Source organism: Chlamydotis macqueenii, chromosome Z (genome assembly GCF_036417535.1).
Source record: "Chlamydotis macqueenii isolate bChlMac1 chromosome Z, bChlMac1.mat, whole genome shotgun sequence".
NCBI lineage: Eukaryota > Metazoa > Chordata > Aves > Otidiformes > Otididae > Chlamydotis > Chlamydotis macqueenii.
In genome coordinates, this window is record NC_141593.1 from 35942676 (window position 1) to 35958051 (window position 15376).

At 40.0% G+C, this 15376-nt stretch overlaps 1 protein-coding gene across 3 annotated transcripts in view; it reads right to left on the minus strand.

Annotated features, from left to right (window-relative positions):
• Nucleotides 1-15376, minus strand: part of TJP2 (tight junction protein 2) — a 74140-nt gene that overhangs the window by 54615 nt on the left and 4149 nt on the right. For 2 of the 3 annotated variants that reach the window (XM_086769868.1, XM_086769867.1), the window contains exon 2: nt 5933-6053. The gene's annotated coding sequence lies outside the window, so the exon portion shown is untranslated. The remainder of the gene's footprint in view (nt 1-5932; nt 6054-15376) is intronic. The other variant, XM_086769869.1, reaches the window with a different exon arrangement.

Below are 15376 nucleotides of genomic sequence, written 5' to 3' on the forward strand. Positions count from 1 at the left end.
TTTGTTCAGTGGACTCAGCCGGGCCTAGGGCGGACCTGCTGCTGGCCAAGGCCGAGCCGATTGGTAGCAGAATGTCCCGTGATAACGCCTCTGCGATAACGTATTTAAGAACGGGAAAACAGAAAAAAAAAAAAAAAGAGAGGAGAGAAGATGTGAAGAAGCTGAGCGGGGGCAGAGGTGCAGAGGGGGAGGCGCAGGCCTCATGGGCCTTGCAGGCCTCACCCTCTGGCCTCTCGCCAGGCAGCCGACTGGGCCCGACTCGGTCCAGCCCGGCTGCAAGAAGTGGAAAGGAGATGAGAAGTGAATAAGATGTAAAAAAGATCCTGAGAGACATCTACCAGCCTGTTGTGAGGAACGGCTGCAGACGCCAAGGTCAGTTCACAAGGAGGGGGAGGAGTAATGCGACTCCTGGCCAAGATTCCCCTGCAGCCTGTGGTGACGACCATGGTGGAGCGGGTTGTCCCCCTGCAGCCCATGGAGGTCCACGGAGGAGCAGAGATCCACTTGGAGCCCGTGAAGGACCCCGAACCAGGGGAGGTGGATGCCTGAAGGCAGCTGTGGCCCGTGGAGGGCCCGCTGGGACAGCTGTTCTAGAGGGACTGCACCCCGTGGAAGAGATGACCCACGCCAGAGCAGTTCCACGAAGGACTGTGGCCTGTGGGAGGGACCCCACGCTGGAGCAGGGGAGGAATGTGAGGAGTTCTTCCCCCAACCATGAAGCAGCGGCGTAAAACAACGTATGATGAACTGACTGCAACCCCCATTCCCTCTTCCCCCCTATGCCGCTCGGGAGGGGAAGGTAGTAGAGATAATGTTAAGCTCGGGAAGAGGGAGGGGTGGGGGGAGGTTATCTTGTTCTCTGTCTCATTATCCTGCTGTTTGTAGTAATAAATGAATAGTTTTCCCCAAGTTGAGTCTGTTTTGCCCGTGACGGTAACTTTAAGGATTTCTCCCTGTCCTTATCTCAAACCTCGAGCCGTTTTTCCTTATATTTTCTCTCCCTGTTCTCTCGGAGTGTGGGGGGAGTGAGAGAGAGACTGTGTAGTCTGGTCCGATCGGGGCTGAACTACAACACTCAGCTTCTCTTAAACACCACAAGACTCTGCATTCTGGATCACAAGTGACTGTACAGGATACCTACAAACTAGCCAAAACTGACCTGGGACAGCAGTGCAAGCAGAAGAGGGGCAGGAGAACCAGCAAAATGGTCTCTGCACACTTAAGAGTGTTTGGAGTTATAGGTTCACACACTTTTCACTCATTGTCTCCCTTTGAAACAGGAGGTGAAAACACAACTGTAGTCAGTTCTGGAAGTGATACTGCATCATAAAGTGTAAGGGCTGGGTACCAGCACCATGTCAAAATCATAGGAATTGGGCTGTAAATGTGCAGCTCTGCAGTGTTTAGGACCAGCTATTTTGCATGTGAAATAACTGTACAAAGCAGTACTCACATGCAGGGGATTTCAGGAAATGTTATGTAGGTGTGTAGAGATTTTAAAATTAACTTCCATGGAAAGATTAATTGGTATTAACTCTGTGAGAAACATGCAAGTAACTTCTAGTGACCACGTTTTTCAGGTTAAGTAATAAAGGCAGACCTTGTTTGCCGACAATCAGATTGAACCTATGACCTGTGCAGCATTAATTTAGAGAGATCACTTGCTGCAGCTTGAGTCATGCAAAACTGAGAACATATTCTGTAAATTATCTAATGGTCCTGTGAATGAAGCAGTTGTGCTGCTTCTAGCATCAGCAGAGGGAACACCCATCTAACACTGCACTAAAGGATGCAAATTTAAAACAAGCAGCTGCCTCTCACAGTTACTCCTGCCAACCAAGGAAGGCTATCAGCAACTTGCCTGAAGCAACCAAGCTTAGTTACCATGTTGTGATTCTGGTTCTCTCCGTCTCCTCTCCACTATCAAACCTTTTAACTGGCCCCTCTGTCAATCAGTTCTTTTTCTTTTTTTTAAAAAAACGTCAGAGTTCAACACTTAGTAGTGCTGCTAGAGAGCATGGCAAACAGGCAAACTCCTCAAAGAACCGGGAACTGACTTCAGCAAGAGATAGTGGGAATGTAGGCTGCTAGTCCAGGTGCTGAACTGTCTGAACAGAGATGTCAGTTTTGCTTTTGTTTTTAAGCAAGTGTTTATGATCTTCTGATGAAAGGCACTGTAGAAGTTTCTAAAAATACCATGTGACCAAACAGCCTTTCCCCTTCCCTTCCAGACAATCTCTTTAGACTGCTGTTTGTCATCAGCCTGCAAAATCACACAAATCAGTCAGCCCAGTCCTACTTAAATGATTCAAAAATCCAATTACGTCCGCTTCTTTATATAGTAAGCTTGGCCTAAACAGATTCAACCTTCAGGATTAGAGGATGTGTAGGTAGCTGACCTCTGACTCTCAAATTGCTCAGAGATACACACAGTTCAAACACATAGCTGTACACAGGGGTTAAGTCACATGTATGGCATAGTAATCTTAATCTCTATCTTGAGCGAACTGGAGAAGAGAAGCCAAGCCACAAATACTATCTTAGCACTTGCCACTATGTGTAGACGTGAATCCAATGGTGGGCCACCAAGACAGTGGGGGCTGAAGCACCAGCCCTGCAAGAGGAGGCTGTAGCAGCTGAGCTTGATTAGCCTGGAGGAAGGATAGCTTCAGGACACCTAAGAGCAGCCCGTTGGTGCTGATGGGAGGAGACTGACGAGATGCAGCCAAGTTCTTAACAGTGGTGCAGGGTGGGAGGATAGGAGATGATGGGCAAAAGTTCAAACAAGAGAGGTTCAGATGGATATAAGGAGAAAATTTTTCCATGTCAGGGCAGCCAAGCCATGGACCCAGGGCGCAGAGAGGTCATGCCACCTCTGTCCTTGAAGGTTTTAAAATCCCAACTGGGTAAAGCCTCAAGCAACTTGTTCCAGTCTCACAGCTGATCCTGCTTTGGGCAAGAGGTTGGGCTAGAAACCTCCGGAGGTCCCCTTCTACCTGAATTAGCCTATCATTCTTGGTTTACTGTGACTACTCAAGTTCATTAACCTGACCCTTGTTTCCACTTTCAATATACAACCTGTGATTATGCAGCATAAAGATTTTGGCATGCAGCTTGCAGGGTCCTGTATGTTGGCCACCTCCAGTCTAGTGTAAGGATGCACAGCGATGCACGCTTTCCGTGTTTCAAAACAGCAATTCTAAGGCTGTTATTTCAGAAAGCACAGATGTCCCCGGAAGAAACACAGAGCTCAACATAAACAGCATCCCACACTTCATACATGCTTCTTCTGGGGTAATCAACAGTATAAAACCCTCTGTGGCTCTGGACACCTATTTTGACATTCTCTTTTTTTAAACCTTGACATACATATTTACCTAGATGCTTCAAATCACCACAATTTAAAACAGGTAAAGATTTAGAGCAAGAAGCAACACTGTTCTAAGCCAATTATAAACTAAATTTCAAGTTCACAAGAATGGAAAAAAAAATTTACTGTGCCAAACACTTATATGCTGAACAACTCAGAACAGCACTAGACATGTTAACAGTAGGAAATACAATCATATAGTATATTTTTCTCAATAGTTTTAAAATATTAGTCGCCAGTTCTACTAGATTTCACATATCACAGCTTTTATCCTGCTAAAAACCAGCACAAGACTGCTTGTTTTGTTTGTTGCTATACCTTTGGAAAGACTATGCGAATTAGAAAATACAGGACAGATAAAAAGCAGTGTAAGAATATGCAAAAGTGTTTGATAATAGTCATTAAAAATGATAATGGGGAGAATGAAGAAATATAGTCTATTTATCTGGAACACATTTTCATCTGTGTAATGTTCTAAACTACACTGCAGTGCTTTGAAAATTGCACTGACATGTAAGACAAGGAAATTAAACAGTGTCACCTATTGCTACAGTGAAATATGGACTTAACAGTGACTCTACCCAAACACAAACACGCCTCTCTACCTCTACGGACTATGCAAATTGAAGTAACTTTCTCTGGCAAAAGCACTTTGCTATTAATTTAAGAAGCTACAAAAGCTAGTACTGTTATTCTAACGAATGAAATAATGAAGCAGCTTAAACAGACCCAAACCACACAACTGCGTACTGTTTTTCTCCTCAAACCCCATACAAAAGGGCGTATCAACACTTGAAAGGAATTCTCTTCCCCATTCCCAACCTGTTCATTTTAAGCAGAAGGCATCACATTGAGCACACTGTGTTTGAACATTCATTTTGCCTATATCTCATTTCCTTCCTCTCCTCTCCATGCTTCTTGACTACTCCTTGGAAGGCTGTGAAACAATCCTCTGCTTTTAGCAATTTATCTGCCTTCCCTCACTGGAAGTCAAGTCCTACAACACCAAAAACTTCATCATAGTCATCAACTCTTATGGCTCAAATTAATTAAAACAACACAGTAAAGAAAACAAAGATTGCGTTCTCATGGACATCATTATTAAGAACAAGCAAAAGAATATGCAGAATGCAAAAGATGTAACATACACAAAACTGTCTTGTTTGTTTCTTAAATTTATGTCTGTATCAGAAAAAAAAATAAGCTCCAGACAGCAGCTCTTCAGCCAAGTTAGTTCTCTAGAGCACTAACACTACACTTCAAAGCTCTGCCTCTCCCCATCCTATTTATACTGGCAAACCTCAGGCTGATGAGCTCGTTAAGAAACAAAGCAGTTCTGCAGACTTGTTGGTGCTGCACTTTAGGAATGACTGAAATGAGCTGGTGAGAGTCCAAGGGAGAACAGTGAGAACAATCATCAAGGAGAAAGCAGACGGACACAGCCACTCCAGTCATTCACTTGCCAGTTCTATAACTTCTGGGACCCCACAGGCAAGGTGTCTGGATGCAGCTTCTGACACATCTTTCTCTAGTGGATACATGGTTCTGAAGTTTCTTTTGCTATGAGTTGGGCTTGCAAGCATCCACATTCTCTGGTGTAAGGTTAGCATACCATACCATATTCTTGAAAGTTTATTTTGAGGAAAATACTGGAGTCTGCTTGAGACCTTAACTGGGACATTCCTGCCTACCTACACTTTACTGATTAAACTAACAGATTAGTAGCTTTGTTTAAGTATTTCACAAATTAGAAAGATAGGACAACTGATACCAACAACTTTAATAAACTACTAAAGCAGAAATAGCTATTCATCTCTCCAGAATGAAGGGTAAGTCAGTTATAGTTTTCTGACACACCAGCGTAAAAACTCCTTGCTTTGTTAAAACTGTCATCTGTTAATGACTTACAAAAACAAGCCAAGCCTGTTTGATCAACACATAAAACTAAGGACGCACTTTATATTCTCTCTGGAAGTGCTTGAGAAAAGGTTTCAAAAGCAAGGTTACGATGCCAAAAGGATTATATTTACCTTAATGATGTACTATAAGAAAATATGCAGCAAAACAACTCTCCCCATGTGTGGCTATTCTGTTTCCCAGAACTCTACTGAATCACTAAGCAATTCCCATTAATATTACCCTGTGTGCTTAAAAGTAATTTATTTATCCTCAAACCCATGCTAAATATTTATATTTGCTGAAGACATCACCATAGATTAAATCCATTCTTTACCAATGTTTAGCTAAGAGATGAGCTAGTACAGGCCTGTGCATTATTATTTGCATAATTTTAGCAGAATATTGAGTTCATTGCAGAAGTCTCCTCTTCTGGAGGCCTGTTGTACATCACCAAGCTTTCAGCAAATGTGTGTGTGCTCATTCTGAGTTGCTTCAGGAATCCAGAAGAACTAGTTCTGATGTCAACATATTACTCTATTAAGTACAGCTTCTTAAACCCCTTTTAAAACATAGCTAAAAGAATGAACGTTATAGATAGTACATTACAAGAATATATCACTTTAAACTAATGGCTAGTTCTAACTGTTGCAATTTGACTCATACCTTGTGAGGACTGATGACTTTGGAGTGTCTCTGTCTACTCGCTGTGAGATGCTTTGTGCTCGATGTACAACTGTGCTCCCAATCCCACTCACAAGGAGATGGCAGTGCAGTAGTTTGCTCCCTGAAAAACAAGGTTTCATTTGAGTAACGTATCATCACAAAGGAGCAACTGTGAGGCCTGAGACACTGAAGTTCTAGAGATAAAAAGGATATAAAATACATTTCCCCGGTTAGTTTGGCATGCTTTAGCTTCCCTGACAATCAAGTGGAAACAGTGCTTCAATAAAGGAGATAATCAGCAATATTTACACTTGCAGCAACACTGCAAACTTTAGTTCAAGCCCTGTCACTCATCAGGCATCCATGTAAGCCTGCACACAAGGCAGCAATGCATTTTTGCAAACTAAACAGAGTACAGACAGGAAGCGTGCTTATATTCCCTTTGTTGCACTGCTCCTCTCCACAAGGCATTTCAGCTTTTTCTTTTAATTTAATCCTAGTCTGATATCTTATTATGCACAAGATTGTACAGAATTAAGCTAGTAAGAGCATTGTATCTTGAGCATAATTCTGTAACAACAATCAGATACATGCACTCCAGCGATTTCAGTTGGTAATTTAACAACTCCAGTTGCCAAATGACAGAAAAGACGCAATTCCCAGTACCACTTTCCAGTCTTTTCTCTGCTTAACAGGCCTCAGCTACCCCTCTTCTGCACAAGCAGTATGTTAGCTTCCATTCAGCACCCCTGTCAGAGAGCTCCTCCTCTTCCCCACCCCTTGTCCTAGCCCTTGATTATCCTGTGTAGGAAAACAGAAAATGAATGCTTTAACCAAGACAAAGGAAAAAATTTTGACAGAAATAGAAACAGAAGCCAGTGGTTAGAGTTTGTTGGTTAGGTTTTGTTCTGTTTTTAAAACAAAATCATCACACATCTCGAGCATCTTAATTCCTCCCAAAGAGCATCTTTCCAAAGTGTTCCATCTTTAAAAAAGAAGATAGCCAGATTTCCCTAGGAGAATATCTTATCCATACTTGTAACAGGTTTGGATTTTTAATTTTTTCTCTCTCCAAAGTCTATATTTGGGTTTTGTTTTTTTTTTTTTTACTTCTCATTAATACTCCATTAGCCATTTCTAGATAGCAGGAGAGCCTTAAGAAAGAGATAATAAAAGAATTCTGCAGAATTTCCCCAGTTATCTACAAGTCTACCCCACATTTTCTTGATGTGTCTTGTGTGTGGCACCTGCTTTTTCCTGAGCACAACCATAATGAGGTCCCAGGTTCAAAAAAACAAACTTAAAACTTCTATGTTTTAAAAACACAATTGGACTTAGATTAACTTCTTAAAAACTTTTAAAAATGCAAGTACCTGCCAGGCATCACACTGTGAAACTAGAAGGTCCTTTCACACTCTGTTGATTCTTCCAGCATAAAAGCATCCTTCTAAAAGTAATGAACTACTGGTTTAGATCAAAGCATGATTTCTGAAGTCGCAGAACAAAAGATGCTTAATATGAATTTCCATGATTACCGAAGGGAGGCAAGGAGCTATCCTGTGCATTATGAACAAACATCAGCTTTATTGTTCCAGGCTGTGCACGGAATACTATTCTGGAGGCTGCAGGAAAGTGACACAAGCAAGCTAAACCCAAACTACCACTGCTTTCATCATGTTGCCTCTGTGTGAAGATGGCAGATGTTATAAAAATCAAACTGCCACAGAAGCCATGTCACTATTTCAAGGAAAAAATGCAGGTAGAAAAACACACTTTATAATGCCTTTGATATGGAAATGTAAGTGAATGCCTTGGCAAAATAACATATTAGCCTTTCCCACTTTCTTTTGCCCCTTAGTCTGGGTTTTTAATCAGGATTTTCACAACTTTCAAGTGATGGCATTGGAGCTGGCATCACGCTCTAATGCTATTTTTTTTTTTTATTTTAGGAGGTGATAAAGAGAAACAAAGGAAGTACCTGAGTTCTGCATGCATCTGAATTTGTGCAGTGAGAAGATGACAGATGAGGACCTCTATATCCTACATTCAGTCGGGTTTTGGAAATTGTCTTATTATAGGGCTGTTTTTATTCCCCTCTATATGCACACACACTCTTACACCACCTTTTTTTATATATGAACATGACAGAGTACCTCTAGAAGTTAAGTGCTAAGCTGATGTTAGCAAAGTGAGTTACTGATTTGCTTATTTTTGTTGTTCAGTATAAGCAGTCTGCAGCTACAAAAAGAATGCTTTTTTCTTCAACTCACAGTTCACTTTGCTGCAATTGCTGGTTACCAACCTTTAGTTCACCTCAACTTTTAATGCAAACACAAAAGGGATCTTTATTACAGTCCAATGACAACACCTTCTCTGCTTTTGTGAAACTGTTGAAATGACAAATCCAAACATAATCCAAATACATCTTAACCAGTTTGGAATTCCAAGCGTCTCTAACAATCACATCAACTAAACCACTCCCTGAAAGGAGGGAGCTGCCCAACTAAGTATGCTGGAAATAAAAACAAATATTAACAGGGTAGTGTCTTTTGCACTTTGATATCAAGTAACACTCAGCAGTAGAGGAAAGCCAAACAGTCTCAGTCACAAAACAAAAAATAATGGATACCAAAGTTAGCAAGTTTCATTTTTAGATGGCTTGTTCCAAGCTGTGACTCTGTCCAAACAAACCTACTTGAAAACAAAGAGAAATTCTGCAAGAATATATCATTACTTTTCAACACTGGACCTCAAACTATTTACAGCAATCATGTACCATTTTACCAACATGTAAAGAGCGGCTGCAAAATTCAAAGAGATCTGCACGTAGATAACTTACATAAGACAATCAAAGGAAGTCAGCAGTCTAGGACACTCTACTGTCCTGTGTGCAAATACACTGTACTGAGAACCTCTTCTAATGGGCATGTTTTTAACAAAAAGACCTACGTGCACTCATTAACATGATACCAGAAACTTAGGAACAACCTGAAGAATACTTGTGTTGGTAAGAGGCTGGAAAATGTCAGCATCAACATATTTTCTAGACTAGTTTTTGTGGGTTTGGTGATGCAATTAAAAAAAAAAAAATAGTGTACTGTATTTTAATGGCTTTTACTGTTGCTACCACCATTAGAAGAAGTGCTCTTATGGAAAAATTACAGGATAAATCTGAGTTCAGTTATAGCCAAACAGTCACTGTTTTACTCCAAGCTTTTCTTTGAAGTCTTGCTTACACAGAATTATTCCAAACCAGTACAAACATGTCAACCGCTCTTAAACAAAAGCCTCTCACATTTTGCACTCCTCTGCAATGTCCGAAACAAGGTGACAGCACTCTAACATATAGCAAAACCAGGAGAGACTAGAAGGGCTTTGAGGACACCCATCCATTGACACTACTCATCTAGGGCAAGGTGGGAGAGAACAACAATCCCCTTTCACACACACCATAAGTTTTTGAGGGAAACGCTTATGAATAGAAATAATTTCATGAAGCCTAATACTCAAGTTGTGTGGTACAAGAACAAACTCTGGATTGTTTTTAACAAAACCAGGATGCTCAGTATGTCACATTTTGAACACTAATAGCCTTAATTGACTGCTGTCTTAATAATTAAAATTTTCATTCGGGGAAACACTATTCCTAAGTACGATGAACTCTTGCTTCCTAGCAGAGAAGGAAAGTTGCACACATAGAGAAAAGTGGTTTTCTGTTCCACTTTTAGAAGCTGCTGCTAGTTCTCTAAGAGAGAAAACTAAAATATGTACATTTTAAAATGGGGGGGGAATGCAAACATACAGGCATCAGCTTAGTAGTAAGCAATAAACACAAAACAGCCATTTAATTTTCATTCTGATGAGTATACACCTGTTTATCCCTTCTGTTCTTCAGCAAACACCTGATTTAGAAATAACACCTTCTACTTCTTCTACTAGTCAAGAACAAGAGGTACATAGAAATCCCCAGTGAAACCACAAAATTTAACTACAGCTGCAGATGATACATCATTTGGAAGGTACAAAAAAAGATTACCCGTTCTATGAATGACTCTCCTCTTTTCTGATAACAAGTTTCAAAACTGCATTTTTCAAGGTGAGCACAGATTTTCCCACAGCTACTCACTGATTGCTTTTTAACACTTACCCTGGATGCTGCCACAGATTTGCATGTCTGCCCTCAGGAAGCAGCTCCCTCTTGTTAAGAGGAGTAATACCTATCGCTGCTTCTAAAATAGTTATATATTTCTTGTACCGCATCCTGCCTCTCCCGAGTTCCACCACGCTAAGTTATCATCCAAACGCAGATGCTGCAACTGAAGCCATGCCTCTTCATTTATCTGAACTGCTGCTTTTCAAAACATGCTGCAAGTTTGAAGCACAAAAATAAAGCTTTTTCCCCCTCTCCCACGCTTGAAGAGTTAGCAGGAGAGAGAAACCAAAGAAAAACTCCTACCAGATTCCCCTGAAACGTCACTGTTACATAATTCAATCTTTGAATAAGACACTAATAAAAATGATTGAAGAGACAATCATGGTTCTAAGCCTGGCCGGATAATGCACACTCTCCAATTGACTAATCCTTTGCTAAATCTCTGCTGTCTATAATCTTTCAAGTACTAATGGAGCACTAGGTAACTTCTCTGTCAAATCCATCCAGGGAGTATGAGAGATTCGCACAGAAAACTTGAAACTGTTTTAGACACTGTGACAGATAAAAACAGCTTTTGCTTCAACTTTTCTTCTCAGCACCAGAAAGCTCTGTGCATTCAAAGTGCTTCAAGGGATTTATCTGATCTGTCCAGAAAAGGCATGGAGAAATGTTTCCTTACATGACCTGTATGGAATCAATGAAACTGAAGATTCCCATTATGATATCTACTGGTCATTCAAATGTGCCTCACACAATGCCAGAAGCCACTTTCCGTATTAAAATTGTTCTAGCCGTGAGGTAAGTAACTGTGTATGCAAAAACCTCAGGTACTAACTGCAAAAGTGGAGACAGATGTACATGTTGAAGTAACACTGACACTTTTGAAGTGCTGCAGCACTACATTGCAGTATTAAAAGAGATGTAACTAAGTGCAAAAATACTAAGGAAATTTTGCTGTAATGCTACTTAGATACTAAGATATGAATGTTTTATATATAATTACATATAGTATATAAATACTTACGCAGTAATATAGATAAAAATGTAATATAGATAAAAATGTAAAAAGAATAGGTGGGCCAGGAAGCCTGAAGACTTCAGCTACAACTTCCTCTGTAAACTGCACATTTTAGTTATTCCTTAGACATCTCTGTATTTCTGCTGGGGGGACTCTGTATAGCATGCTACTTAATAGAAACTGCTAAGATGAAAACCAGAAGTTTTCATCACTTACACTGTAAAATGCTCAGCTCTTAACAAGATTTGTATAACCATTGCCAGGTCTTATATTACTTACAATCCTGTGTTACCTGTATTTGGTGTTTAATATTCAGCCAAATTTGTAGGTTATATTAACACATGTACACACTGAACTCTCTGAAGTTATTACTAAACAGGAACCCACAGGACTGATCTTGGAAGAGCAAAATAAAACTAAGGAGTTTTTAGATTCAAGAAGTACCACTACAAACAACTGTCAGAGGGAAAAATTTAGGTATCACCTACCTAGTTGCATGCTGATATGTAAGGAATATGCAGCCTGAAAATTCGTGATGTATTAAGAAAATCAATTAATATATTAAAAGTATCAAAATGAAATTAAGCAAAGAATTACTTCTACGGGTCTTAACTACAACTTCAAACATCTGTACATAAAGTATTAAGAAGCTTAGGGAAGCGAAGCACTACTAGAAGGCTGCAAGCACAGCTAATGTCATTAAGCTTGCATGCATCCTGACTTCTGATAGCTCTGGCAGCTCTACTGTGAAGGCGGTACCGACTAGGAAAAGACAAGATAAAAGCAGGCAGGTTTTTGACCATTCCAGTTTTTAAGAACTTTCTGACTGTAGTAGTCCGTGACAATATTCAATTTTACTTAAATGCAGAAACATTTTGATAAAATCCAGCCTCCTCTCAAAGTCAGTTTTGTCAGCTACATCAGTACTACCACGACTTCTATGAAGTTTTGGTATGTCTTTCTGTCCCTGTCTTAAAGCTTTTTTAACCCTGAATTTTCCCCTTATAGATCTAACAAACAGTTCTTACAAGAACTTTCCAAAGTCAGAGTCCTATGCAACATCTGATAAACACTTAGTGCAGCTCTGGTCCACCTTTTGTCTCTTTGGGCAAAGCCAATTAATTCTGACTAGAATAGGTGCTCCACAACAGAGCACCAGAGAAGCCATGTACACAGAGAACACATGCTCACACAATAAGCACAAGCTACTCCCAAGTACTGCTTTTGGTTAAATGGTTCATAAAATCTCCGGATATCTAGATGGAGTGAGACTGACTCACAGTTTATCAACTTCCTTCAACTTTATTTGAAAACAGAAATTCAAAGCTGCTAGTACATCCATTGTTAATGAAGGATGGCTTTTGCAGAGCAAACAAAAGGTCTAAAACATACCTTCATCCATTGTTTCCTGTTGGGGAGTTATCACCCACTACCCTTCTTCTGGCTTTGTACTTTTTCAGGAAGAACGAACACCACGTTTTATTGAAAGAACACAGTGTAATTTTCCTAACTGGGAACAAACAAGTGAAAAAACATAACCTAAGAATTCAGCTGTTAAGAAAAATATTTGTGTCAATTTCAGGAACTCATGTTCCTCAGCCATATCCAGAAAGATAACAGCAAGAAACGGTCTCACAGTTAGGCTAAGAAGATTCTTTCCTTATTCCCTACATTTGCATTCTCCACTAACCTTCTCCCTGTGGATCTCTCACATTAATTACTAATCAGTTTACAAAACAAAAAAAATCCAGTAACACATAGTTCTATCAAATTTATATAGTGCATTGTGGCAATGTTCCAAAAGGCTTGGAGCACTTGTCATAGCCTTACCAAGCTAGACCAGCAATAAGGAAAGAGAACTCCACGAAAACTGTCAGCTTTTCTTTATCTGTTCCAAAGTCCCCTATTCTTTTCTGTGCTTCCTTATCTGAAATAGAGTGAAAAAAAAGTTTCAGTCTTGAGGCAGTGATTTCAACCTGGCTGGTGACTTTTGCAACAGCAGTTCTCAAGTTTGCTTATTCTCATTCACACTGTAAAAACTGTATACTCAACTGCAGTGGATGGTTTGGAAAGCAAGACATATTTCCGACAATGGGGAAAGAATGACAGTAGCTTTTTTTTTGCATTTAAGAAACATTTATGAGATCAAAGCGAAAGCTTCCTTTTGCTCTAATCCTTGACAGATGAAAACAGAGTCATACTTGCTTAATTAGATGTAGAGCATACTTCATGTAAAAACTGATGACAGAAGCATGATCACATCTCCAGTCACTTCAGATCCAACTACAAAGGAGACAACCATTGCCCAACGTAGCCACAAATTATTTTCCATCTTTGGAAAGAGACAGAATTATTTTCTTTCTCATCTCTCAAGAAAAATCTCTGTAACACCTACAGACCAAAGAATTTTCTCATGAAGAGAGCAAATAAACAAAGGTCTTTTCCTACATGCTTTTTCTGGGGTGACAAGAATAACTATGACAGTCACTTGTTAACTTCCAGCACATACATGTGTTTTGTTTGCTAAGAAATAGCCTGAAAAATAGCCAATGCATATTTGAAGCTCGATCTGTTGAAATAGTCTTGAAGCAAAGGAGCATCAAGGATCACATCCAGGGCTCAGGGACGGGAGTGGTTTCACAGAAAGAGAAGAGGAGGACCTAGAAAATTCTTCACACAGCTTCATGGACTGCCGTTGCTTTTGGCCCCTCCTTAGAGGTCGTCCCTTGCCTAACTGTCCATATGTTCCTGGAGATTCTCAGAATCAGCTTATACAAAGTTGTGCTAAGGAGGCTAGAGACACCAGCAGTCAAATCTGCGGGCTATTAAGCAGAGCTAGATGATAAAGCAGATGTTAGGAGAGAGAGAGCAAGCTGGACTACAGACAGCATTGCTGTTAACAGTGATGTACAGGAGAGATTTATGGGTTTTTTTTCTCATGTCTCAAGAAAAGGAAAAAAAAAAAAAGGAAAAAAGAGACTAACAGGGTAAAGCAAATAACAACTAGCCTGAACAAGTATGTGAAATGCCAGTTTAGATGAAGCCGAACACTGCTGAGTTCAGGCTCAGTTAACACAATGCAGGCTGATGTTACAGAACGTCTGTTTCGGAGTAACAACAATAAAATGCTTTTAGGAGAGGTAGTATTGAGCCAATCTGAGGAAAAATCCAAAGTGGTCCAAAATATCTGAACTCACGCCTAGCTTAATTAAAACATACTCACACCTAACTAGGTATCCTAAATCTGACAATTCAAATGTACATAGCCTATATCTGAGATAATCTGCATAGCTTTAAGAAATAAAAAGAAATTTCTCTAACGCAGTTCTGGATTGCTGGTGCAAAACAGAAGTAAATGCAATAGCATGGAAAGGGAGCAGGCACTGGGAAAAAGCAGAACAAAAGGGGATTTATAATTTTCCTTGCACACTTCTTATTGACCCTACTATTGCACTACACAGTATTTCTGCCTGTAATTTTCACATTATACATGTGAAAATACAGTACTAATGAGTTTCATTTTCCTCCTAGATTAGGAACCATGGTTATCTGAGATTCCAGCACTCAGGCACACAGTGACAATGCTGACCTAAATTCAGGAAGACTGGGGTAGCTCATGTTTCCTAAAAACAAAGCCTGCAGCTGATGAATACACATGAGGGTAGATGGCGTAATCAGACCAGAGTGCCCACAGCTTGCTCTGTCATTACTAGGCTCGGATCATAAATACCCTAAATATGTTCACAACTGCAAGGGTCATCTAATGCTGGAGAGGAAGGAGTTGCCACAGTCTGCATTCTCATTTGAAAGAGAAATCTACAGTACTCCCTAGCAACATGCACTTTCAAAAAGCAATCATCCAATTCAAAAGACAACAAAAAACAACAGTAACAACACAACTGAAAAACAACCCAAACATTAATAGTTTAAGTCGTGAAATGACCTGGAGTGGTCTTTGCTGCGGCACGAAGCTCTTTAATTCCCATACTGCAGTCAGTACTTGTGTTAATTATGTAATATTTAAGTGAAAAATAACCTCAGCCCTCTAATGTTAAATGCAGGATCTGTTTGGTGAAAAACAAAAGAAAACCACAGCAAGTTCTAAATCACAATTTACTTATTCAGAAAAAAAAAAACAAACCACAAAACATTACTTTCTGGAGTGGGACCAGGATAATCCTGCTACTGGCAAAAGACCATTACAGGGCAACAGAAGGCTTCAAAAACTCTGGGGACAAGAAGTAAGCACACTTTACGAGGGAGCGGACACAAG